General features: G+C 46.4%; 1 protein-coding gene across 2 annotated transcripts in view; it reads right to left on the reverse strand.

The window, feature by feature from the left end:
- CFAP65 (cilia and flagella associated protein 65) overlaps positions 1-27,802 on the reverse strand; it is an 825,303-nt gene that overhangs the window by 372,380 nt on the left and 425,121 nt on the right. The gene's annotated exons all lie outside the window — the stretch shown is intronic.

Consider the following 27,802-nt stretch of genomic DNA (forward strand, 5'->3'; position numbering starts at 1 on the left):
TTTTCAGTACTTAACTGTTTTTAGATATTACTGGAAAGCACAGCTTCATGTAAACAGAGCATGTCTTTACAATGACACTGTGCAGATAAGCCTTCATTGAATGTGGGTGCATGTGTAAGCTTACCTCATTACCATCCCTCCCCCTCCTAAGAGTGATGCCAGAATGCTCAGCCGAATTACCATTGAGAGTCAGGTCTAACTTTGTGGAAACCCTGTAAATACACCAACAGCTGGTCTTCCTAAGACTCACCTAGGCAATGGTTTGGGAGGGTTTGGGGGAAAGGTGTGGGGAATCCTAGAACATCTCAGGGGGGAAAGAAGCAATTTGGATCCATATATATGAAAGAGAGGATGGTGATAGCCTATGTGCATCATCACTAATCATGGCAAACCTTTCTCCTTTATCCTTGTGAACCACACCTACCTGCACTGGAAGGTTTCTATGAAGGTGTCTCCCTGACTAGCCCCCGGGGATCTGTCATCTAGGTAGCCAGAACACAGCCATCGCTATTGGATCCAGTTCCTGGGTGTGGACCGGTGAGAGAGGATCACCTGGATGGGGGGTTCTCTGGGAGTGGAAGTGGGACACCAATGGGTGAGACGCGGTATCCCCCTTTTCCTAACACTTTTCACCCATCCTGCTATGTAGGATACTCAGAAACACTAACCCCCCCCCCATTTTCCGACACAAACACTTTTGCACAGTACGAAAGACAACGGACTAACACAAGAGCCATTTACCTGACATGTCCCAACACAAGGGTCAGGGAAAGTCAGGCAATTGACCAGTATCAAACACACCTGACGGACCTTTCCCTTTCCCACAGGGATAAAAGGTGGAGTACAAGAGAACACAATGGGCAAGGCAAACAACACAACAAAACAGCTATACAAGCATGGCAGTTCAAGAATAGAAGAAAGGTGGCGAGAAGCAAATAGATGGCAAGGAGAGAAGCAACCTTGCGTTTTCTGACCTCGACCCGCGAAGTCTCCACGGAAGGAATCGTAAGACCGTGAACAATAGCCCTCGTGTGTTGCAGAAGATATCAACAGTACACAGAGCATGCCTACGCTGATAAGCATGACACAGAGACGCTTGCTACTGTGATACCATACTTGACTACAGATACAGGCAAGGCCAAGCGGTTCATTACAGCTAGTGAGTCGAGGGGAGAACCGATAAGAAACTGAACTGTGTTGAATGAAAGTCACAAAGTGGCAGATTAAGAAAAATACCAAGAACTCTGAACCTTAAGGGAAACCAAGCTGCAGAGGGGTTCGGCACCACGTGGGTGCTTATTCGAGAGACTCTGGGTAATCTCACGTCTGTTGAAACTACAGATACCAGATGGCCGTAGGAGAAAGATCAAAGTGGTCATACAGCGGTCTTGCAAAATCCTCTGTACAGTCGAAAGTCTTTGACCAGCAAACTACTAGAAACTAAGGGAAGCAAAAAAACAGTGTTAATGTCAAGAGTTAACCCGACGGAGGGATGCCGATATAAAGGCGGCAAAGCCTGATGCCCAAAGAACATTGTGATGACAAGAGTGAACCCGACAGAGGGATGTCCACAGTGAACGTATAAAAGACATTATGATTTGTGAAAACAAATGGTGAACATATCTTTGCATCCAAACCATAGTGAACCTGACGGAGGGAGACTGAAGTTAGAGAAGGTCTGAGCCCGCGGAAGAGGGGGACCTAGAGGTGAAGAAGCATCACCCAAAGAGAGGCAAAGAGTTGAGAAGGGTCTTAAACCAGAAGAGGGGGACCCAGGGGTAAAGTCATCACCCAATGTATATTGGAAAGGAACTTTCTGTTCGTTATTTCTGGAACCCATCAGATCCTCTGAGGCAAGAGAGTTTTTGTAGAAAAGGGACTTTACCAATGAAGGTCCTGATAGCTGAAACAGAACTGTCATCTCGTGCTGGGAAAGCTCGAGAATGTGTTGTGCTCAGGAGTCTGCATTGTCCCGTGCTTAAAACGTGGGGAAGGGAGACCCCAGGCTACTGCATCCTAACTTTTTATTTATGAACACTTCTCTCTTTCTTGTGAACACTATCCCACACTCTTTTGGTATTAGTTCTAAGGATTGGCAATAGGTTTTTCTTAGTATAGTGCCTTTTATTTGACACAACGCCACTAGGACTGACTTATTATTATTTGATGGTCATAGCGTGCTCCCATCTTAGATTTAGGTTTCGATTATGCATTTTTCCAAACTACCTATACAGTTTAATAAACACCCTTGAACTGTTATCACTTGTGTCTGTCTATTCTTGATACCATGCCTTCCTTAAAGCTCCTATTCATCCAGACGATGGGTGGCCTTCTCTGAGACATCTACCCATATCTCACTGAAACAAACTACTGCTTACCCTTCCTGCCATGCATTTGCCCCAAAGCCACGGTCCTCAAATAAAGGATAATGTCAGAACAGCACGAACTGAGCCTGAGGCATGTGGAAACCCTACAGGTGGCATAATGCTAGATAATGGTACACTATGTAATGCCTCCCTCACAGTAACCAGGCATTTTCATAGCTGTAACTCGACCAGTGCAAGCCAACCAAATGAACTGAGATCTTGGCCTTAATATTAAAATTTATTGAGGAAATCAGTAAGATTGGGGCACTAACCATTCAGCGAGCCAACTTTCCCGGGTACAGCTTCTCCACCACCATGGCAATTTCCAAAGGTGTGAACCCCTTTGCCCTCAATTGATGGACCAATGGATGGTCCCCATTGATGGCACAACTTGTCTCGTTGGGGCGAGGAAAAGTAATTCCCAGCCACATTTTGAAAACTGTCTTGAGAGAATGAATCCATTGAATGGGAGACAAATTTGATATTTACTGAAAATCCAAGACTGAACAAAATTTGGCATAACTTTTGAAAATTCTTCAAGAGTAGAGTAATGGAAAGAGCTCTGATCAGCCAATCGGCCATGCCAGGGTACACATGCACGGGTGGAGAACCCCAGGGTTCCCTGCAGGAGGTTGTTGCTTCCAAAAGACTGCGAAAGATATGTGGAGAAGGCCAAATCCCAAACAAGAAGAATACATTGTGTTTCAAGGATACCAGCAACCCTCCCGGTTAACGGCAGAGTTGGGGAGGCAAGGCCAAGCCTGTGGTACTAACCTTGACTCCTAAACTGGAAGACAATAAAGACAAGAAAAACGTGCACAACCGGCAAGTTAGCAAGCGACGTGAGAGACCGGTGTGCGCTAAAGAAAGATTGACGTGGCAACATCATATTGCACAATTGAAGGCTGCATGCGTGTGGATGAAAGAAAAGAAAGGGAGACCTGCAAATGAACCTTGAAGTAACAATAGCTGTAAAGGCAGCGATACTGAGTAACGAATGGTCCGGCGAAAGGAAGTAGCCCACTCGAAAATCTCAGTGAAAGCTGAAAAGTTTGTAGCGATAAAGTGAATGAACTGTAAATGAGAGGTAATCGAAATGAACCCTGACAAAAGGGGAAAGTAAAAGGTGAACGTTGAACTTTGGTGAATAATACAGTGAACTACCCAGACCAGGAAGCACTGGGGCAAATAACATAGGAGTGCGAGTTGAAAGCTGGAAAGTCGAAGTGGTCCTGCAAAGGATTGTAGAAAAAAAGCCACACACATTCGAAAGTCTTCGACATCAGGAAATGGCCCACGCCCGACTGAGGGAGACCAGAAGTATAATAGGGGAAGGTAACCCCTAAAGGATATGAGTGAAGCATGGGGAAGGGAACACCTACAAGTGTCATGAACCTTTGCTTTAAGAGGTCTGAGCCCGACAGAGGGGGACCACCATGAGCGTTTTTGGTGAACTGCGTTTCAGAAATTGGAAAGTAAGAGTTTTAAGTGGAAGTCTAGGCGGGTCTTGAACCATATTTTGAACTGTTTTTGTGTAAAGACCCTGAGCCAGAGAGTTTCATGTTGTCTACAGGGACCACCTTACTGGGGAGGAGAGGCAACTCAGCCATATTTATTCTTTATATTTGAACACTGACTTTCCTTTGCATAAATATATTCCTTTTCACTCTTTTTGTACAAGGTATAGGGCAGGCATTAGGTATTTGTTAGTCTAAGATATTTTGATTTGACGGACTCAATTAGGACTGTTTTGTTTATTATTTGATGGTCGAGACTACTCCCATCCTAGCTATAGGGCAAAGTAGTAGTTTCTCCAACCCCATTGAAACTTCAATAAAGGTTTATACAAATTTTACCTTTTGTGTCAGTGTCATACCTGTGATACCATGCCTCCTTTTAAGGGCCCAAGGCCACGGCCGGTTCGGGCCTGCTTGGGGTTTGGAGCCCTGCCCTGAGGGCCGCGCCGCTGCTGTCCTCCGCTGCCTTGGGAGCGACCCCTGTACGCTTCTTGAGTGGAGGAGCGTGAAGGTTGTCGGTATGGTGTATTATAACCCTTGGAAGATCTTCCTGGTTTTCATCAAGGGATGAAGACCATCGCTGCTGCAAGGTTCCCAGGGAGTGTGCCGTCCCTGTGTCGGTCTTTATTGTTTGCAAAGACTCATTGACTATCTTTCTGAAGAGGTTTTCCCCATTGAACGGCATAGCCAGCTCCTTCGTCTGAACGTCTGGGCAGACGTTTGTTGCCTTCAACCAAACTTAATGATGCAGGGCCACCCCGTTCCCCATCTGGCGGAAACACATGTCTGAGATGTCCACTGACACTGTGATGGTGTGATCTGGGCCACTTCCCCTTCTTGAAACTGTTTTAGCGCCTCAACTTTCTTGTCTTCGGGCAGGAAGTCCAGAATAGGAGCCAACTTGAACCATAGTTCCTGGTCATATGGGACAAAATAGCTAGAGCGTTAGCTGCCTTGGTGGTAGAGGCTGCTGTATAAACTATCCTCTTGCCCATTGCATCCAGCTTCTTCTCCTCCTGGTCTGGAGGTACCATGGCTGATGAAGACTGGTTCACTGAGCGCTTCCTTGCTGCGGACGAGACCACCGAATCGGGCGAGGGCTGAGACCTTAAGCACCTGGGGGCTGAATCTGGAACCCTGTACTTCTTCTCCAACCTGTCCTGCTTCGTCCGGGCCTACTCAGGTTTCTCATTAGAGCCAGTCCTTCCTCCCAGAAGTCACCCAGGAAGGGAACAGACATGATAGTCTTAGTTCTCGACTTGCACCGTTAGTATAGGAAGCCTTCATTCTTGGTCTCTTCGGGGACCAACTGAAACAGCTCAGAGGCCTTTGACAGGACGGAATGAAAGGATCCAACTTCGTCGGGTGTGGAGGCACTATGGGGCTCATCTGCGTGCATCGCTTCTCCGTCGGCCACGATCAAGTCGTCATCCTCGTCGGTGCCCATAGCTGTGGTAGCTGTGTCCTCGTGCGGAGCTGGTGCTCTGGGTGGGATCTTCTCGCAACAAGGTGACGCGACCCTAGGTCTAGGGGTCAATGGAGGCAGCAGTGTTGGGTCTGGGCTGACACACTTCCTCTTGTGAGCAGGAGACTGCTCACAAGAGACCCTTCCTGCCAGTCATTGTCCTCATTAGTACTTGAGTAAATCTGCTCTGTCCTGTCCAGAGCAGCCCGCTGCTCCGCGTACAGGGGAGGTCCAATGGTGTGGGCCACCTCTGTCACCTTCTCAGGAGGTTGCTGGGTCTGTGCGGCCGCTGAGTCTTTCCCTGACCCTGGAGTGGCTGTTTTCTTTGTTGCCTCTGAAGCCGTATCTTGTCCCTGGGGTAAGGACACCGTCAGAGTGGTCGACACTTTTTCAGACCTGCTCTCCTTCAACGCTGTCACCGTGGACGTCGTTGATTTCATTGTGCCGCTGACAACTCTGTTGACCTGGCGTGATGCAAGTTCTAAGCCAGCTTCAACGAGTCCTCTCCGGACTTCTCCCTCATCGGCTTATTCGCGGACACATGGAGTTTGGACAGGTTTAAGGACTTTGTCTTCGAAAAGGCCCCCTTTGTTGGTAGGCTCACTGTGGAGGCTGACGTTAATGGTGATCGCCTTCTGTCCGACTAGGGACCTGCATCAGCGGTGAACCCAGCGATGGTAGTGCCACGGAGCTTGGCCTTCTCTTTAATCCCTGTGAGTGTAGCGTCCTCAAAGGATCTCGACCTCCCAGAGGGAGTTCGCTCCTTGGACTGGCCGGTCCTAGATGAGGCTTGACCATGCCCCGTGGCTGAGTCAGTGGCCTTCCTTGACTTGAGCCACGCTGACAGTCTGCTGTAGCGGTCTTTTTTGGTTTTCTTTGAGAAACCACAGCACACCTTGTATCCCTCCTCATCGTGGGCCAGATGCAGGCAATATAAGCATTTATGATGGCGATCTTCCATGAAGACGTTTCTTGAACCACACTTTGTGCAGATTTTGAAGAGGCTTCAACTTTCCTTCTTCTCTTCAGTCATGGCTGAAAAGCGCAAAGTAGGCCCAAGGCCGGGTCTTCTGGAAACTTCGATGATGATCGACATTGGATGAAGAGCGGTAGCGGATCCCAAGGAAAAATGTGTCAAAATTCTAACTATTTAGGATAAAAAAATCAAAAAAATACGATATTAGCTCGGAACACTGAAGCATGCAGTAAAAATCTGAAGATGGCCTCTAGCAGTGGAGCTAAGGGAGAGGACTGTCATTGGATGGGGACAGTATGATCCAGAGGACAGTGAATGGTTTAGAGGAGAAAAACAGTTTTGAAGTGAAAGAGAAACTGTTTTTCTTTTATCGAGGATTCCCACCTTGACGACAGGGAATATTCATGGGCATGTGAATCCATGCCAGACCCCATGCTGGAGAAATAATAAGCCCCTCACACGACATCATTATTGCATAGATGATTTGAGTGCCTTGCGACCCACATCGCAGCACTTGCATTAATAACGTTACAATAGCTCTCTATAGGTTTTCATAGTCCCTTCAAAGATGGCTGCTCTATTCTCCACCTACTAACTATGTTGTGTCACGCCACATGAGCACTACGCGTCTCCACTGATAACTGTCTAGGCGTCTTTGTCACACACATTTTATCCAAACGCCCTGCTCTGTTCAGAGCGTGTTACTATCGGAGCAAGCATCAGACGCCAGCATATAACTTGAGTATTCTTCACAGAAAAGTGAAATATTAAAGCTTTTTTGGGGTGATTAATACACCATGATACAGTTTTTGGTTTCTTTGATTGGTTTGTTCGACCACCTTTTACATAAGTAGGCATTGAATGCTGATTGAAGAATAACGCATATACATTGCACATCGATCATCTTGTTAGGCCAACTCTATGTTATATTAGTTCATGGCACCAGGTCCTAACAAAAGGGGCATCCCTCCTGTTATAAATAACAAAGTTCAAGCCTACTTTCAACAAATCCGTTAGCCTGCAGGCTAAACTTATACTTATTGCAAACAAAATGTTCCACGTTTTGGCCCACAGAAAGTTCTACCAACCTATTGCATCCATGTCCAGCCTAGCATACAAACAAATGCCAACATTTCTCCTATGGGTAATCCCCTCTAAGGAGTACTCACGGTTCTGCTCTCTTCAGTTCAGTCTCTTGGCTTGTCAGGACCTTTCCTCGGTCTGTCACTCTTCCAGAACTCTCCACAGGCCTTCTCTCCTTTAGACCTTTCCACTTTTCCTTTGTCTTCTCTACACTCAGGTTTTCCCCAAGGCTAGTGTACGCACTCCTTCTCAAGCTATGGGTTTTTCTGGCCCTTCTCTTCTTTGGACCCCGCCACGGTCCTTCTCTTCTTTGGACTCCCAATCCTCTCTCATGCCTGGGTACTCAGACCTTGCCATGCCTTACTGTTTGGGTTAGTGGCTCCCTTTCATCAGCACTCAATAGCTATACTCCCTGGATGCAAAGAGTATTTCTTACCCCTCTTATTCCAGGTTTTTGCCAGGCAGTCAATATTATAACCCACCTACCAGTGGTCTCTCGGCCTCAGCATTCTCTTAACTTAGGATCCACTTGGAATCGCCCAGCCTCCAGGCCTTAGCTCTCCTATCAGGTAGCTAAGATCAAATCCTGCAATGGTCCCCCATCTTCGGTACACCACATCGCCTGGTCCCTTACATTGATGCTGTGCTGCTGCCAATCTTTATCTGTCCCCTTGTATACACCTGGGTCAGTATGTACAGACATATATTGGTTCGTGCCTTGGGCACCCTGTCGGACCTTCCCTCCGTTGGTTGTTTAAACGGTCCATTATATTGTTACATCTGTTCTGTGGTTTTAAATATGCACCATGCCTTTGGCACCATCTTGGAACTCATTGTAAGTGAGTTTGCGGGCCTGCAACTGTTGCCTGAATGCGCAGTGTACCGGCAGTCGGGAATCTACCGTTGCTTTGAATACACATGTTCATTTGGTTTTGACATATGCCCACGCCGAGGCTTTAACACAACTTTGCATTTGTCCCGGACAGGGAAAGGGGCTCCTGGGACATGCAGTCCCTTTGTGATATTTGAAGTGCTGCTGATGAATGCCCATGATTTGGTTTTAATGATACTCCACAGTTTGCCCCAGTCAAGGACAGAAGAGGCTGGGACATGTATTTCCCTTGTGATGTTCGAAGTGCTGATGCTCTTAAACGGGAAAATGGAATGCTGCGTCTCGGATATGGTGACATGCCCAGCCACTCTATTCACCCGCTGGGAGGCAGATTGAGTAGTCCAAGGACCTTCCCTGTCCTCTTTGGCTGGGCCCCCTCATAATAGAGGATGTGAAGTGCCTGTAACTCACTAAAATTTAGGAGAAGTAATTTCTTCTAAGTGTTATTTTGGACAGGCCATTTAGCATATGAAAAAGTAAATCCCTGTAGAATGTTTTAGCTCCCTTGGTCTCCAGAGGTGGGACTTTGTCACTAAATTATAGATTAGGGAATCGGAAAAGTTAAGTCCTTCTGACCATTGGAACCAACTAAAAAGTGACGCATTCCGAAAGAAATGAGTTACGCCTGTTTAAAGTCAAAGGAGGTGGGGGAGCCTGTGTTAGGTCAGAATTCTACTATTGACATTTGTTTTGCTAACTCTATGAATCCCCTAAGAGTTTTGGTGTGCTGCTCATAGTAGCCCATGTGTCTATCAGGCCACGATTTGTTGATGAGTTGTCTCACCCAGAAAGTGTGTTTGGGGGTAGGTTGGTGGAAACAACATGTTTTAATTTTAGTTACACCACCCTGTTGCCCATTTACCTTTTAGTAGAGAAATGCCCATGTATGATGGCCATTGTGGTACCAATGCCTTTTAAAATCCTACACCCCAGCTTTTTTGTTTTGTGGTCTTTGTTTGTACGGACGAAAAGGATGGCCGTTCTGCCTATGTAGGCTCTGGATAGAAAATGTCCTCTACTGCAGAGCCTACCAACGCATGCTTTGTGAAAATAGATTCCAGTTTAGATTAGATAAGGGTCACCAAGACACCCTAAATCCACATGTGTGTGGGTGTGCCTAATAAAAGAAGCTGGAGATGGGATGTCTCTAAACACCCGGCTGCATAGGCCGGGCCCCTGGTCATCCTGCTGAGCCTCTGTGCTGGGGAATCTTGCCCAAGAAACCTCCCCCTCATCTTTTAAACAGTCCCCTGTACCTGCAATTTCTGGTGTCCACCTGAAGCCTGTTTGTCCTGTTATTGACTGCGGGACGCGTGGAGAGGGCCCACAGCTATTGTGTGTCTTGATCTGAGTAGCTTGATTTGATCCGCCAAATACTTTGCTCCATCGTGGGACAACAATCCTCGCACTCCCAAAGCTGTTCTTCATTGAGGGACTGTTCGTGCTGCCCTGTGTTGAGACTTTGTCCTCAATGGAGAAACTTGTAAACTTATGTTTTGGATCACCATTGTGCTGTCTGTTGCTACTTCTGTGCCATCCTCATTGTGGGTTGCTTGAAGTGGGTTCCCCATCATCCAGAATGCATTGGTTCAGGTCCTGCTAACTCTGGGTGCTCTGCTAATCAAATAGGAGGTTGAAGCAGTATCTAACCAGACCAATCACAACAGGAAATGGACCTCTGTACCCACAAATTATGGTTCTTCTTCGCAGCATACATCAGCCTGGATAGCCTTCCGAGGCTGCTTTGTCCATCATCCTGTCAAGGGTCTTCTGCATTGTCTCCAAATTGTGTGGACAGTCCTGCTTTGTGATCCTACTAACCACAACCAATCTATTCAATCATATGGTGGAGGTCCACTCGGCAGCCATCCCTCAGCAGGGCTCTGGGCATTTACCCTTGGTTTACCTCTGTTCTGGCGGGGCCCTTAAGATTTCAGCAATGGGTGGTTGCCAACCCCTTCACTTCGAGGAGCTATTAGTAAAACCGGCTTTCATTTTGCGACTAATCAGAAGTGATCCATTGGGTTTGTCTCATTGAATCCTATGGGCAATATTGCTGAAGTCCCAACACTGTCTGAAAGTACCATTGACTTTTTCATTCCTGTAAAAGTACTATATTCCTTTGTTCCCCTTGGGTCACGGTGGTTTAATAGCCTTCGCTGAAATTTCTCTGCTTGGAAAAGATTTGATAAGCCTTTTTAACTGGCAAATCACTGAGCCACACTCGATTACAGTTTTGCAAAGTAGATAGAATTCTACTAGTTTATACCTTCTTTTTCCTACTGCCTTTGAGTTGGGAGTAGAGTCTTTTTAGACTCTGCGGTGTTTCTTCTTATGCTGTAACTAATTTAAGGTGGATATTGAATGTTTTATTCCTGTTATATGACTTTATATCAAAGAGCATATATTTTTAATTGTAAACAATTGTTTTAGTTTGTTGTGTGATTGTGAGATTAAGTGCAACTTCCCCCTGCCCCCCAGAAGAAAGAAGTCAGACTGTTCAGTTGTGTTACCATTGAGGGACAACTTGGTGGATGTACAGTGAACACAGAATGGTTTCGTCTTCCAGAAACCCATCACCAGACGGCTTCAGGAAAATGTCTCTAACAATATTGGTGGAATTTGATGCCCTGCTTGGCATACAGTGTCCCTGGTAATTTCAGGTACAGGTGTAATGTTAATAGGATGGAACCTTGAAGGGCACTGCACGTTACTGGTAAAGAGGTGATCTTGATATTTCCATTTGAACCAGATTCTGTTTTATGGTCACCCAAGAGCCAAACCAGTATATTATAGTTTGCTCATACTCATGCCAGAGGAGAGAGTGATAGCAGAGGGACTTGCAAATCTATTGTATCAAAGGCTGCTGACTGGTCCTGCAGGACGATGAAGCAGGGATGCCCTTTTTTTAATTGATAATGAGAGCATTGTCAACTGCTTGCATTGTGGTGTGAATGCCGGATTGGCTTGAATGTAGGGAGGTGTTAATGATGCTAAGTAGCGTGAAGGAGCGATGTGAAGAGAGAGTGTGGCAGGATGTACTCTTCTAATGTAGAGGCGGGAATGTGGGCAAGAATCTCGAGTCTGTGTTTGTCTAATGTCACAGGTTCAAAGCATGGGTCCTTAATTGGTCCATGTTATTTTTATTCTCCTTCCGGCACCATCCTCATTATCACTCTGGGAATAAAATGAAAAACCGATTGTGTGCAGTAGAACAGGAAAGCTAGTTGGTCACATTGTCAAAGATTTGCCAATCTGGAAATGTAGAAACTGAGAGCCCTTTTTGGGTCCAGACTATGCAAACTTTCCTCTTCCTTACTATCGTGAGGCGGAGGATAAAAGGAAGGTAAGATAATATTTTGTGACAGATGAAAATCAGAAACTATTTTAGGCAAGAAAGATGGTTTGACTTTTAGAATAACCTTGTCCCTATGGAAAATGGTGTGAGGAGGCTTACAAGACAGTGACTGCAACTCATTTATCCTGGGGGCTGATGTTATAGCCACCAACAGAATTGTTTTAAGAGTGAGAAGTCTTAATGGGCAAGAATGTAAAGGTTCAAAAGGGGCACACATGAGAAATGTTAAGACTAGATTTAAATCCCAGATGGGCACCTGAAAAGGTGTTGGAGGGTATACATTTGTCAGGCCTTTCATGCCAATTTCCTTTTATAGTACCAACTTGGAGCCCCAAATTGGCTAAATGTAAGAAAAAAGAAAGTACTGTTGGAGTATTACAAAGAAATGGATCCACATTCTTATCCCAGCACCAGTTACTGAACTTGTTCCAACGACACCGATACAGGGATTTTGTTGCTGGCCTACTGGTCGAAAGCAAAATATCCATTATGTCATCCGGCAGGTCCCAATCCTTATATCTCAGCCTCTCAGAAACATGCATGAAGGCTGAGTGTTTTGACCTCTGGATGGAGAACCCGACCTTCATCCTGCGAGAGAAGATCCTCTCTTTGTGGAAGACGTATTGGAGGGCAGATGGACATGTCCAGAAGGTCAGGGTACCAAGTCCTCCTGGCCCAATCCGGGGCAAAATAGGATCATGGTTTTCCTGAACTTTCTCAACCTCCTGATCACTTGAGAAATCACGGGGACAGGAGGAAACGCATAAAGGAGTGGAAATACCCAGTCCACTACGAACGTGTCCCCGCAGAGCTCCTCTTGGGGGAAATTCCCTGGAGCAATACAGTTTGCACTTCCGGTTGGCACCGGTCGCAAACAGATCCACGTCCTCCTGGCCCAATCCAGAGCAATCAGGATCCCAAACTTTCTCAACCTCCTGATCATGTGAGGAATGACAGGGACTGGAGGAAACACGTATAGGAGTGGAAACTCCCAGTCAACCATAAACACATCTCCTAGAGCTCCTCTTGGGGGAAATTCCCTTGAGCAGTACCGCTCTCATTTCCGGTTGGTACTGGTCACAAACGGATCAACTCGAAGGGTTCCTCAAAGGGTGAAGATCTCTTGAAGGACTTCCTGAGCTAGTTCCCATTCGTGGGAGACTGTGCTCTGCCTGCTCAGAGCTTCCGCCGCCGTGTTCAGCTCTCCGGCTAGGTGAACTGCCGATAGAGAGATTCCTTCTTGCATTGCCCAGAACCAGAGCTGCACTGCCTCTCTGCACAGTGGGAGTGATCCTACGCCTCCTCTTTTGTTGAGGTAGTACATGGCCACGGTGTTGTCCGTCATTATCAGGACATTCTTTCCCTTTACAGAAGGCAGAAAGGCGTCAGCGCTAGTCTAATTGCCCTCAGCTCCAAAAGGTTGATGTGTAGTTTGGATTCTGTTGGAGACCAACGACTGCTGATTGTCAGATCATTGGTGTGGGTTCCCCACCCCGTGAGTGAGGCATCCGTCACTACCGTTATGTCAGGCCATGGTTGCCAAAAAGGTTCCCCCTTGAGGATATTCTCCTTGTAAGCCCACCATAGGAGATCTTGAGCCACTTTGGTTGAGACTTGCAGAAGATCTGACATCTCCCTCGAAGATTGGGACCATTGAGTCCTGAGGGCCCATTGAAGGGATCTCATCCTCAATCTGGCCTCTGGCACCAGAAAAATGCAGGATGCCATGAGGCCTAGCAACCTTTAAAATTCAATGCCAGTATATGTTGAGCATTTGGAAACTTTGTTACCATCTGCAGAATGTGGTGAGCTCTCTCCTTGGGAGGCGAGGCTTTCCCTGAGGAAGTGTCCAGGATTGCTCCGATGAATTGGAGTTTTTGGCTTGGAATCATTTGTGAAATCTTGTAATTGAAGGAGAAGCCCAGATTGTGCAAGAACTGGCAGGTCAAGGCCAGATGTTCCTGGGTTCGTTTGGGTGAACTCGCCATGATTAGCCAATCGTCCAGATAAGAGTAGACATGAATCCCCCTTCTTCTGAAACTCGCTGCCACCACCACAATCAGTTTGGTGAAAACCCTCTGGGCGGAGGTCAGCCCAAATGGTAGAACCCAAAACTGATAATGAGAACCACCAATTACAAACCTCAGGTACTTTCTGTCCTTGAGATGATTGGCACATGAAATTAAGCATCCTGAAGGTCCAATGAAACCAGCCAGTCCTGAAGCTGAAGAGCCTGAAGGATCTGAGAAAGGGTCACCATCTTGAACTTGTCCTTCCTGAGGAACTTGTTCAAGCTTCTCAAGTCCAAGATGGGTCTCAATCCTAGGGGGGAGTACCAACCCGTGTTCCTCTCAGCTACTGGTACATGTTCTAGTGCACCTTTCTCTAGCAGGGTTGAAATCTCCTGCACAAGGAGCGGGTCTGGAATTTTTACAGAGTTGGCTCCCGGTGGAGGATCTTGAGGTGTTTGATGAAAAGGAAGACCGTAACCACGGGTCACTATCTCTAGTGCCCAGGCATCTGACGTAATGCCCGCCATTCATCCAGATACCGAGTGATTCTGCATCCCACCAGTGTTTTGTGGATGAAGACCTCAAAGTGGCTTTGCAGTGGCTGATCTAGCACCTCTCCCTTTTCCACCACAAAAGGGTTTTCTCAGTTGGCCTCTCTGACTGGCCTGCCCCCTCCCTTTTCCAAACGAGGAATAGAAGCGAAAAGGGTGACTCTTCCAGGAAGATGAGCCTGCGTAAGAGTGTTGTTGAGGTTGCCTTATAGCGGCACTAAGTGATTTTGCTGCTGCTTTTGAGGTCTGCAGCTTCTCCAAGCTTTCGTCCACCTTGCTGACAAACAACCTCAACTCATCAAAGAGAATATTAAGTAATCTAGATTGCACATCAGGTGCAAAGCCAGATTTCCTTAGCCATGCAAATCTGCGCAGGACAGTGCTAGATGCCATGAATCTGCTTACACTATCCGCAGTGTCCAATCCTGACTGAAGGCATTCCTCCATGGCCTCTTTACCATCTTTTACTATAGCCAGGAAACCATCCCGTTGCTCACCTTCCAGGATGCGTTCAGCTGCTGATGACATGCAGTCCCACAGGGTATATGTAAATCTTGCTAATGTGCAAGTGACATTAGTCGATTTAAGGGCCATGCTGCCCAAAGAAAAAACTTTCCGGGCCCAAACATCAATTTTTTTTATCATCCCCGTCTGGTTATTGAGGGGTAAGCTGATTCCCTAGTGCAGGTTGCAGCTTGAACCACTAGACTTTCAGGGGAGGGATGTTTAGATAAGTACTCTCGATGGTCTATATTTTGGTACAAGTTTCTTATTCACTGCTGAAATGGAATCTGGAGTATTCCAATTTACCATCACCCTTTTTTGCAGTGCTTTATGGAATGTAGACCAGGATCTTCTTTTAAAAGGACCTTCACTCAGGATGTCAGTCATGTCATCCTGGCCAAAATCTGGGGAAGCTGCCTTCCAACCCATAAAATCAATGACCCTTCCCATAAGGTTCCTATAACTAGGATCAGCATGATCTGTAGGGTCTGGTCTTTCAAAATCCACTTCAGGTGAAGTGTCTAAGCCACTGGTATTTTGGAGGCAGTCATAAAGATCTGTTAATTTAGAATTTGGGTCCACTAGTTCTTCAGGGACCGCTCTGGTTCCAAACCTAACTCCAGCTGAAGTGACATCGCCTTCAGAGGAGTGTTCTTCATATATGGATGACATGGACCTGAAAAATTCCTGTCTGGATTGAGGGCGGAAGGTCTTTTCAGGTAAAGAAAGTGGAATTAACCTAGGTATGGACAATGGCATAGACTTGGGACTTGGAATCAAAGAAGGCCTCGATAAAGGCATTGAAGGTGTCGATAGAGAAGACGCTGGCTTTGACGGTGTCGAAGAAGGCTTCGATACTGTCGAAGAAGACTTTGATACAGCCAAAGGTGTTGATGTCATTTTCGTCAGCGGTTTAGACGCTATGGTCGTCGACTGTAGGCTTCGACTTCGATGTCGATTCTGCTAACCCCAATTTATGCACCGGAGGCTTTGACTTCGTACGAGGCGTCGAGGAACTTTCCCTTGAAGACACTCCTGACTCCTTTTCAACTCTCGCATGTTTAGATCTTGATTTTCGTCTGTCACTTTTAGAGTGCATAGAGGCATGATCACCAGGCTGCAACTTCGAGGGGGTCTGGGCCGCTTTCTTGAATATTTTAAGCATCGAAGCCCTGAAGGCCTCCCATTTTTCTGGGGAATCGTGCTTTGATGGATAAGTTACTCTCCTCTCAGAGGAGGACAAGGAGGAAGAAGACCTGTGACGTCGCCTTTTTGACTTTTTGTCGAAGACGAGGAAGATTTCCCAGAGCGACTCTTCGATCTCGACCTCCTCGACTCATGATGAGATTTTCGACTGGATTCATCCAAATCCTTTTGTCTTTTAGAAGACTTAAACGTTTCCTCCCCCACCGCCAGCTTACCTCTACGTTCCCTAAGAGCCTTATTGGACATGGCCTGACAGGAACCGCACTCGTCAACCCAATGGTCTGGGCCGAGGCACCATAGGCAATTCCGATGGGGGTCGGTTATCGACATTGTCCTACCACACTTCTGACTTTTTTTTAACCCTGTCTTGGGTGTGGTGGGAGTAGATGATGAAGACATCGTCGAGGAAAAATCTGATGCGCCGTTCGTAACACGAAGCAGTTGCGTTGGAAAAACGGAACTGAGGTAACGGGCGCTGCTCGAGCCCTTTATCCAGTGGATGATGTCGATGCTCGACGGCGGCTCTCGAGGGACTTTGACTCCGCGGCCACCAACACAGCGCCCTCTGGTGAAAATGATTTCCGAAGCAGCAGAGCTGGGATACAAATATCATAAAATGAGGAATACGTGGGAGGACACAATCCATTCGAAGTGCATATTTACACTGACTTCTCTGCTGGGGTTCAGGCAGCCAGGAGATCCTTTGACCACGTGAAACGCCTTCTGCGTTATAGACAGGTGCAGTACGCCATGATGTTCCCAGCCAAGCTATGCATTCAGCCCTCAAAAAGGATGCATTTCTTTGAATCCCGGGATGAGGCAGCTGCGTACATTGAATGGTCCATTCCCATCCTGGTCTGCCGAGGTTCTGAAGCAGGGCATACATATTGTGCATCTTTGATGGCACAGCCAGCGTCTGGTGTCTGAGGCTGGGCTCGTTTCATCTGGCAACAACTTTCCTTGCTTCAATGGGATGAACACTGCTGTGCCCTGTTAGATGATGAAAAGTTTTTGGTTTAAGTTGTTGTTTGCATTGTGCTCACTGATGTTACATACTACAATTCCGAGGGGATACACTATCAAGTTGGGGTGGATGATGAGAGTTGGGGGCCGGGGGGAAGGAGTGAGTAGTGGTTCAAAAGTTAAAAGGTTTGACGTTCATACGGGGCGGCAGCATATGGGCTGCAGATGAGTATGTTTGGTGCTTCAATGAGAACTGTTTCAAATGGCGTCTAGCGGAATTTGCAGGGTGGTCTTACGATTAAGCTGCTCACATGAAATATCCGTGGATTAAATAACCCTGTCAAGGCTAGGAAGATCCTCTAATATGTCGAAAGACATGGGCCCAAACTCCTCATGCTTCAGGAGACTCATACACAAGGGAAGGTGAACAAGTCCTTTGCACAGAGCTGGGGTCCCCTAAGGTTTTACACAGATTACTCCTCGCAATCATGGGGTGTCATCACCCTTATCCATCATTTGTTGGGGTTTTCGGGTCTCCAAGAGCAAAATAGATTTGTTAGGCTGTTAGGTTATAATTCGGGGCGTGCTGGCAGGCAGACTTGTCATACTGGTAAATACATATGACCCTACTGTAGATGATCCAGAGTTCTATCATCAAATTTCAGATATACTGGCTCCAGAGGACGGGGCATGGGTAGTCTGGTGGAGGTGAGGGACTTCAATATGATCCTAGACACGCAGCTGAATAGGTCAGCCAGTGCCCCCCGGGTCCTAACCAGGGCTGCCCAGACACTACAGCAGGCTGATGTTGTATTTCTTGCTTGCAGACATTTGGCAAGAGATTCACCCACATGAGAGGGACTACACATACTACCCCTCTGTTCATGACTTTGGGTCCTGTATCGATTTCTGGTTACTCGCTCCTGAGGTGGTAGCTATGGTGCAGGATTGTAGCATTTTCCAATGCATACTATCTAACCATTCCCCTGTGTCTCTGACCCTGCTGTTCGTAAACCACCCCAGACCAAACCCTCTTTGGAGAATAGCCCCAGTCTTTCTGAAAGACTCCCATATTGTAGAGTCCTTGCACATTGACATTGCTGAATCTTTTACTATTAATGGGGGGGGAGGTTCGATCCAGTGGCACTCTACGATGTGGTAGGCATTTATAGTTTAGATGAGAGGAGTACTTATATCCAAATCGACAGGTGACCTCAAAAGTATCAGGCGGGAACTTAGCCAAGTTGAGCTCCGACTTAAGGAACTTGAAAACAAGTATGGTAGGACAGAGAGATTCTGTTTTGGGATTGATTTGGAAGACGCTGGGGAGGTTTCAGGCATTAGCAGATTGGGAAGTCCTACATATGACTATCGCTATTAGAGCTAGGTGATACGGGGAGGGGACAATGCGGGCAAGGTTGTTATCTCGGCTGGCTATGGAGGACAACTTCCGACAGCCGATCACTAGCATAAGCAGACAGGGCGGTATAATGATGGTCCGGGAGAGTGATATAAATGAAACGTTCTCCGCTTTTTATTCTATGCGGTACTCAAACTGTAATACGGTTTCAGATGAGGACCTCACCCGCTACCTTGCTAGTATTGAGCTACCCACACTGATGCTTGAGGCGAGTCAGGTTCTTGAGAAGCCTCTAACGATACAGGCACAGAGGTAAAGTCGCTGGCCTCTGGGAAGGCACTGGGGGCGGATGGGCTAGAGATATAAAGAATTCCAGCAGGAACTGGCTCCTAGACTGTTGGCAGTATGGGAAACATCTCTTGTTAGGGGGGAGCTTCCCCAGACTATGCGGAAAGCCATTATAACTGTCATATTGAATATTGAAGCCCCATAGGCCCTCACAAGTCCTATAGACCGTTGTCGTTAATAAAAGCGGATGCAAAGATTTTAGCAAACATTTTAGCCACTCGTCTGCTTCCGTTCCTGCCTCAGCTGGTACACCCAGACCAGCCGGGCTTCATACCAACTAATTCCACGGCCTTGAATTTGAGATGGTTGTTTTGTGTGATGGCAAGTTATATCTCATTGCTCAAGATGGTGGTCCTCCCAAAGTTGCTTTACTTCTTCTGCAATGTCCCCATATGGCCCGGATGGGCCTTTTTCAGCAGGCTTAGGACACAAGCAACAGCGTTCATCTGGGGTGAAGGGGTGGCCAGGATTAGCTGGCAAAAACAGGCCAAGCCATACGATCGTGGCACCTTGCGGCCCAAGAGTTTGAGCTCTATTATTTGGCCTCCCAGACCCACTTCGCTGGACACTGGTACGCTGTGGAGGATATATGATATGATAGGTTATTTATAACGTGCTTAATACCCAGAGGTTTCTAAGCGTGGACTCTGGGATCGAACCTGTGTTGCTTCGTGTCATCTTGCTTACAAGGCAAGCACATTGCACCTGAGTTATCCTCCCGTGACAGGGACAGGGTTGTACACCTAACACCGCAGCGTTATGGGGTATCGCCCACAGATCTCAGAACAGTTAAATTCAGTGATCGGTATATTGACTCAGGCACATTTGATCCTGTCAGAACCACAGTCAATGCGTGGTGGAGGGTATTCAGTAAATTAGAGATTAAACCCCCCTATAATAGGGCAGTCTCCCTGTGGAATTTCCCTGGTATTTCCCCCACATTTGACATGGAGATTAGAAGGTCGTGGGACAAGTCTGGTCAACTAACTATAGGAGAAATGTTTCCCGATGGTCACTTTGTCATCCTGGAGGATTTCTCTAGTAAGTTGGTGGGTGGCCCACTCCGGGTGCTCCAATATTATCAGATGCAAGCAGCATTTTGCAGAAAATGGCCCTCCTTTCTTGTTGAACCTGAGATGCATGGTTGCATTAGAGCTATTATATCGGTAGAGGGAACACAGCGAGGGGTGTCCAGGGTTTATAGCCTACTACAGTCCCACCTCCCGCCAAGGAACACAATGAGAAAGGTCTGGGAAAGGAATGTGGGGTTGTCATTGGAGGAAAAATGGAGTAGATGTTGCTGGCTGACAAAGGCAGTCTCTCTGAACGCTGGTCTCCGGTAAATACAATTTAAAGCGTTGAACTATTTTCACTATACTCCAGCTAGATGAACAAGTTCCTGACCCCTGGTCACGTTCTTTCGACTGGATGTTCCTCCCACGTATTCCTACGCTTTGATATTCATATCTCGGCAGCTTTGGAAAAATACTCAGCAGGGGGTGCTGTACTCTATGTCGTGGCGTTGATGTCCCTCGAGGGCCTCTGTCAAGCGCGGACATCATCGTCAGTACAAATAGCTTGTGCAGCGCCCATTGGCTTCAGTTCTGTTTTTCCCATTCCCTTTAGCGAAGAACTAACCAGGCGTACACCAAACCGCAAACTCTCAAGAAATGCAAAGTGTAATACATGTAAATTGTACGGCGGGGTAGGCTGGGAGGGGCGATGAATACGTGGGAGGAATATCCAGTCGAAAGAACGCTGCCAGGGGTAAGTAACTTGTTTTTCAAATGGATTGTGTCCTCCCACGTATTCCTCATCTTTGACTCCCAAAGCAGTGACAATTCGGAGGTGGAAGTATCAATCAATGTAATCATGGATCGAATGGAGAACTGCCTTAGCAATGAGTCCTCCTTGAATAGAGGGGGAGTCCAAGCAGTAATGCTTGACAAATGTGTGAATGGACGATCAAGTAGCCGCTGAACAAATGTAATTTACTGAGCACCCCTTTGGAGAGCCGCAGAGGTTGGCATGCCTCTTGCGGAATGAGCTCGAAGCCCTTCCGGCGGGTCATTTCATGCAAGACTATAAAATTCCCCAATAGCCAGTGTGATCCGCCTAGATATGGTTTGTTTAGTGACCGACAGGCCCAACTTGGGGCCAGTATACACAATAAAGAGGTGATAATCGTGGCGAAATGGAGCCCTTCTTGCAATGTAAAATATTAGAGCCCTTTTTGGGTCTAGCCTATGTAGCCTCTCTTCCTCTTTGCCAAATGAGGAGGAGGGTAAAAGTTGGTAGTGTTATCTTCTGCGACAGATGCAAGTTGGAGACTACTTTCGGTAGGAATGATGGTTTTACTCCAAGGATAGAAAATAGTATGAGGAGGCTTGCATGAAAGATCCTGCAACTCACTTACCCTGCAGGCTGATGTTAATGCAATAAGTAGGGTTGTTTTCAAAGTTAGGAGCCTTAACAGGCACAAATGTAAAGGCTCGAAAGGGATACATGTTAGAAATGTTTATACAAAGTTTAAATCCCAAGCAGGGCCATTGAATGGGACTGGGGAATACACATTAGTAAGGCCTTTCAGAAATTGAACAATTAAGGGTATGTTGAAATAGGAAACCTCTTCAGAGCAGCGCTTAAAAACAGAAAGCACCGCCAGGTATCCTTTTATGGTCCCAATCTGGAGCCCCAGATTAGCCAAATGCATCAGAAAAGAAAGCACCATAGGAGTGCCATATTGGAATGGATCTGCATTCTTGTCCTCGCACCAGTTGTTGAATTTATTCCAACGACACTGGTACAAGGATTCGGTTGCTGGCCTTCTAGCCAAAAGCAAAATCTACATTACGTCATCCGGGAGGTCCCAATCCGTGTATCTCAGCCTCTCAGAAACCAAGTGTCTTGACCTCTGGATGGAGAACCCGACCTTCCTCTTCCGAGAGAAGATCCTCTCTTTGTGGAAGACATATTGGAGGGCAGATGAACATGTCCAGATGGTCCGGGTACCACGTCCTCCTGGCCCAATCCAGAGCAATGAGGATCCCAAACTTTCTCAACCTCCTGATCATGTGAGGAATGGCGGGGACTGGAGGAAACGCGTATAGGAGTGGAAATTCCCAGTCAACCATAAACACGTCTCCTAGAGCTCCTCTTGGGGGTAATTCCCTTGAGCAGTACCGCTCTCATTTCCGTTTGGTACTGGTCACAAACAGATCAACTCGAAGGGTTCCCCAAAGGGTGAACATCTCCTGAAGCACTTCCTGAGCTAGTTCCCAATTGTGGGAGACTGTGCTCTGCTGCTCAGAGCGTCCGCCGCCGTGTTCCGCTCTCCAACTAGGTAAACTGCCGACAGAGAGATTCCTTCTTGTATTGCCCAACACCAGAGCTGCATTGCCTCTCTGCACAGTGGTAGTGACCCTACACATCCTCTCTTGTTGAGGTAGTACATGGCCACTGTGTTGTCTGTCATTATCAGGACATTCTATCCCTGTATAGAGGGCAGAAAGGCCTTCAGCGCTAGTTTGATTGCCCTCAGCTCCAAAATGTTGATGTGTAGTTTGGATTCCGATGGAGAACAACGACCGCTGATTGTCAGTTCGTTGGTGTGGGTTCCCCAGCCGGTGAGTGAGGCGTCCGTCACTAACGTCATCTCCGGCCATGGTTGCCAAAAAGATTCTCCCTTGAGAATGTTGTCTTTGCAAGCCCACCATATAAGGTCCTGAGCAACTCTGCTCGGAACTTGCAGTTGATCTGACATCTTCCCTGAGAATTAGGACCATGGAGTTCTGAGGGCCCATTAAAGGGATCTCATTCTCAATCAGGCCTCTGGCACCAGAAAAATGCAGGATGCCATGAGACCGAGCAACCTCAGAAAATCAAAGGCCGGCAGATGCTGGGCATTCTAGAATGTTGTTACCATCTGCAGAATGTGTTGAGCTCTCATCTCGGGATGCAAGGCTTTCCCCGAGGAGGTATCCAGGACTGCTCCGGTGAACTGAAGTCTTTGGAATGGTATCATATGGGACTTCTTGTAATTGAGGGAGACGTCCAGCCTGTGAAGAGAGTGGCAGGTGATACTGGGCTTGCTCTGGTGAACAAGCCCTGATCAGCCAAACATCCAGGTAGGGGTAGACACGAATCCCCCCCTCGCCTGAGACTTGCTGCCACTACCGCCATCAACTTGGTGAAAACCCTCGGGCGGAGGTCAGCACGAATGGCAGAACTCAAAACTGATAATGAGAACCGCCAACCGCAAACCTCAGGTACTTTCTGTGCTTGAGATGGATTGGCACATGAAAGTAAGCATCCTGAAGGTCCAATGATACCAACCAGTCTTGGAGTTGATAACCCTTTCTCAGATCCTTCAGGTTCTCCATCTTGAACTTGTCCTTCCTGAGGAACTTGTTCAAGTTTCTTAAGTCCAAGATGGGTCTCAATCCTCTGTCCTTCTTGGGAATGAGAAAGTAGGGGGAATACCAACCCTTGTTCCTCTGCACTACAGGTACATGTTCTATTGCACCTTTCCCTAGCAGGGTTAAAATTTCCTGCACAAGGAGCGGATCCAGAATTTGCCAGAATTGTAGCCCGGTGGATGATCCCAAGGCCTTTTTTGAAAAGGAAGGCATAAACCCTGGGCTACAATTTCCAGTGCAAAAGCATCTGAAGTAATGTCCCACCATTCGTTCACATGTTGTGAAATTCTGCCTCCCACCAGGATCTTGGGGATCAAGGCCTCAGAGAGGCTTAGAGGTGGCTGCAGCAGTGGCTGAGGGTAAAGTTGCTACTGCTGTGGCTGATTTATCAACCCTTCCTCGTCCACCACGAGGGAATCTTCTTTGTCCCCTTGGTACGGCCTGTCCTCTTCTTCTACCAGTTGAGGAGTAGAAACAAAAAGAACGACCCCTCCAGGAAGATGAGCCTGAATAGGGCTGTTGAGGTTGTCAAATGGAGGCGCTAAGGGACTTAGCCGCCGCCTTGGAGGTCTGCAGCTTCTCCAGGCTCTCATCTGCCTTGCTGCCGAACAACCTCGAGCCGTCGAAGGGTATGTTGAGAAGTCTGTCCTGCACGTCCGGTGCAAACCCTGACTTCCTCAACCACGCACATCTGCGCAGTACGGAGCTTGCAGACATGGATCTGCTGATGCCGTCAGCAGTATCCAGTCCTAACTGGAGACATTTCCCCATTGCCTCCGAAGCAGTCTCTTTCTTCGCCTTCCGGGATGTGATCAGCCGCCATGGCAACACAGTCCCACAGGGTATAAGAGAATCTTGAGAAAGTACAAGTGACATTGGTAGATTTCAAGGCCATGCTGCCTGATGGGAAAACTTTGCGAGCCCAGGCATCTACCTTTTTGCCATCTCTATCCAGAGGGATAAGCAGATTGCCTGGTTGATGTGGCAACCTGAACTACCAAGCTCTCATGTGTCGGGTGCTTGGTGAGGTAGTCTGGGTTGCTGCTAGAGGGTCTATACTTCCTAGAGAAGTTTCTGTTCACTGCCGGCCCAATTAGCTATAACCTTCCTCTGAAGGGCCTTGTGGAGGGGCTAAATTGGGTCCTATGCGGTCCTTGGTATAGGATGTCTGTCAAATCATCCTGCTCATACGCTGGAGAAGCTCTGCTCCAACCCATATATTCCGTAACCCAATTCATGAGATTTCTATTAGTAGAATCTGCATGTTCAGAGGGGTCAGGCCTGCCAAACTCCAGTTCTGGTGAAGTGTCAAGAGCACTAGCAGACTGGAGGGAGTCACAAAGGTCTTTCATTCTTGATTCCTGATCAATGAGCTCTTGAGGCACATTTTGAGTGCCAAACTGAACCCCAAATTGAGAATCTTCCTCATCAGAGGACAGTTCCTCCTCATATATTGAGGACATAGACTTAAAAAATGATTTCTTTGGAATTGACTTGTAAATCTTCTCCTGTATTGGCACAGGCCTCAATGAGATCAGAGTTACCGTCGACGGCGTCGAATACGGCTTCAAAAAAGGGGACGATTTATTTGGAATCACCCTCGACCTTGACCTCAAAATGTTTGACGTCGATGGCATCAACAAACTCGTCGAGTTCCTCTGCAATTTGTGCTTCTTCGACGGTATCGAAGACGGACTCGGCTCTCGAGTCGATACCTTCGACGCCTTCTCATCGGGTCGAGTACTCTCTCGACGTATAGCTGGCTTCATGCTCAGCCTCAATGAAGTTCGACTTGCCCGAGTCGTCCGAAGGAGCGACCGGGCATGGCTCTTGGGCAATTCATTCTAGGGGGCCGAGGCCCCATTCTCTAAAATCTGCACCACTTCAACTCTAAAGGCATCCCATTTACGTGGGGAATTCAACTTTGTCAGACACCCGATTACCTCAGTTGAGGAATCAGATGATGAAGCGGGAGACCTATAGCGTCTCTTCTTCAATGAAGAAGATGAAGACTGCCTCGATCAACTCCTCGACCAGGACCTATTTGACCTTTTGCACTGGGTAGTCTCTGTAGACTCTTTTTCTTCTTCCGCCAGTTTACCTCTGCGTTTCCGGAGAGCTTTTTCTGTCATAGATTGACCAGATCAGCAGTCATCGGTACAGTGCCTGGAACCCAGACACCACAGGCAGACGCAGTGAGGATCCGTTATAGCCATCTTTGACCCACAATCGTAGCATTTCTGAAACCCTGATTTTGGGGTCGATGATGAAGACATTTTTCTACAGCAAACAAAGCGTGCCGTTAGTACTCGAAGCGTAAGCTTTCGGAAAAATTGAACTGAAGCCAATGGGCGCTGTATGAGCTATTTGTACTGATGATGATGCTCGAGGGACATCGACGCCACAACATAGAGTACAGCGCCCCTGCCGAGAAATATTTTTCTGCAGCAGCAAAGCTGGAGAGATATGAATATCAAAGATCAGGAATACGTAGGAGGATACAATCCATTCGAATGGCCACATTTACCCCGTAGAAAAGTGGCACTTGCATGAAATGTGGTGGATCGCAGGCTGACTCCTTTCATATGTATTGGGCCTGTCCTCCAATCTTGGATTTTTGGGGTAAGGTGGCCGGTGTGATAGAGAATATGCATGTTATTCTGCCATCCCTCTCACTGCTCAAGTATTTGTTGAGGGACATAGGAAAGGTCTAAGTGATTACTTGTTGTTTCTTCAAGATAGCAAGTGTGGTATGAAAGAGATGTATACTTAAGCACTGGACGTCTAAACAAGCCCCCAGCTGTGAGGAGTGGCTGCATGAAAGTGTGTATGTGAATGAAAGTGAAGAGGGATTTGTTTTAACTGTGCCATCTACATGTCACCCCATGTAGATTGTATTTGACAGGCACCATTTCTAACAATGCCTGTGGTGGCAACACAGCTCCGGACTAAGCATCTTGGTATGTTGACATGGCACGTCTCTGTTGATATGTGTTCTGTGTATATTATGAAATTTGCATAAGTACATCTGGTAATTCTATTGACATTCTACATTGGTTGTCGCTCGATGTAGGACTGTCTTATAAATAAAGGTACAAAAAAAAGAAAAAGATCAAGGTTTTTGTCCAGGACAGATAGCACCACGATTAGGATGTTCACAATTTCTTTGCAATACAATTGTGACTATCTGCAAAAATTGACCAGATCGTACACCAACAAAAAATCAAATGTAAAAATAAATATGGACATCCTGGATGTTTAATAGAAGGGCATGACTTTGGTACTGAACTTTGGATTTGCAAAGAATTTGGGGGGCCTTCTTGAGTTTGGATCTAGACTGAACATGTGACCCACTGCGAAGTTTGCAGCTAAGATAAGTAACTCTTTCTGATATTCCGTATTTGTGTAAAATAGTTGTGCAGGTTTATATATACATTGAATATTGGTATTTGATTAATGTGAATGTGAACTTGAATATTATTATACCTTGTTTTTTTTTTCTTTTGTGTTCTCTCTCTTCCTCCCTTCCCTCAATGATAGGTATGGTCATTACATCGCAATTGGTTGTTGGGGGTGGGTCTAAGGTATATACAGTGTTTTAAAATTGGGTGATTTTAGTTATATATGTGTAAGTTATTGTTTTTTATCTTTTTGTTGGAAATTTTGAATAAAATGTTTTTTTGTTTTTTTTTAAAATGGATTGCCAGGGCTCTCGTTTTGGCTCATAAGCAAATCTTAAGGTTATGGAAAACTAAAGACAGGCCTTAATTAGAAATTCGGCTAAATGATTTACTTATACTTTCTAATTATGTTATATTAAATGTTAAAGGTTTTTGTACCGCACACCGTCACCAATGGAATTGGTCCCCATGCGCTCAAGCGGATCTGTACAACAAGAGGCGGGCGGGTAAGGAATAGTCGGGTGAGGGAGAAGGAAAGTGAGAGAAGTGGTGTGCTGTTGGCAGCTTCAGTTCGGTATTCACTGTGCGCTGAGCTTTGGTGCAGGTATCGGACCGATGCGAGACCTTGTGTGCTGTTGGTGCGGTTTATGTGTTTGCTTGTTGTTGCAGTAAGAAATGATAAAGTTATGTATATAAGGAAAGAAAATTCTCGCTTATATGAGGATATCTGGTCAACATTTAATTAACTGTATGGTTAACCGCAAATTGTTTTGTAATCATGTAATGGTATATTTTTGATTATGATTTTAGTCTTGTTATTTGTTGTGTATTTTCAGTGTTTGTTATGCAAAGGTTTGATTCTACAAGGTTGTACTCAGATGTAACTTAGAATTCTTAAAATCGCGTTTTACTATATTTAAATAGAATTGGATAGTATGAATTACTTTTATTGTTCTTTTTGGTCATGATTGGATTCCGATACTCTGAATGGCTTTGTTATTTAAACTGTTATTGTACTGATTATGGCATGTGTTGTACAATAGAAAACAATTTTAAAAAGTATTACAAAAAAATATGGAGCAAGATATTGGGATCCAAGGCACAAAACTATGGAACACCCTTAACCCAACCCTGAAAAAAAATATACCAAATATCATCAAGAAACATTATCATTATTATTAGGGCATTCATTGAAATGTATTTTGTTTTGTTGTGCCATTGCTCACCTTCAGAGAGATGGAAAAATCAATACTTTAAGGAAGTATTCAAATGAAGCATGACAGGGATGTGTGGTGAATAAATAAATGCAAGACGTCAGACTGTAACCACAAACAATGCACAGTGAATGACCAACACCACCCTCTTTGTTCTCCATCCATCCG

Source organism: Ambystoma mexicanum, chromosome 9 (genome assembly GCF_040938575.1).
Source record: "Ambystoma mexicanum isolate Mex_15411 chromosome 9, UKY_AmexF1_1, whole genome shotgun sequence".
NCBI lineage: Eukaryota > Metazoa > Chordata > Amphibia > Caudata > Ambystomatidae > Ambystoma > Ambystoma mexicanum.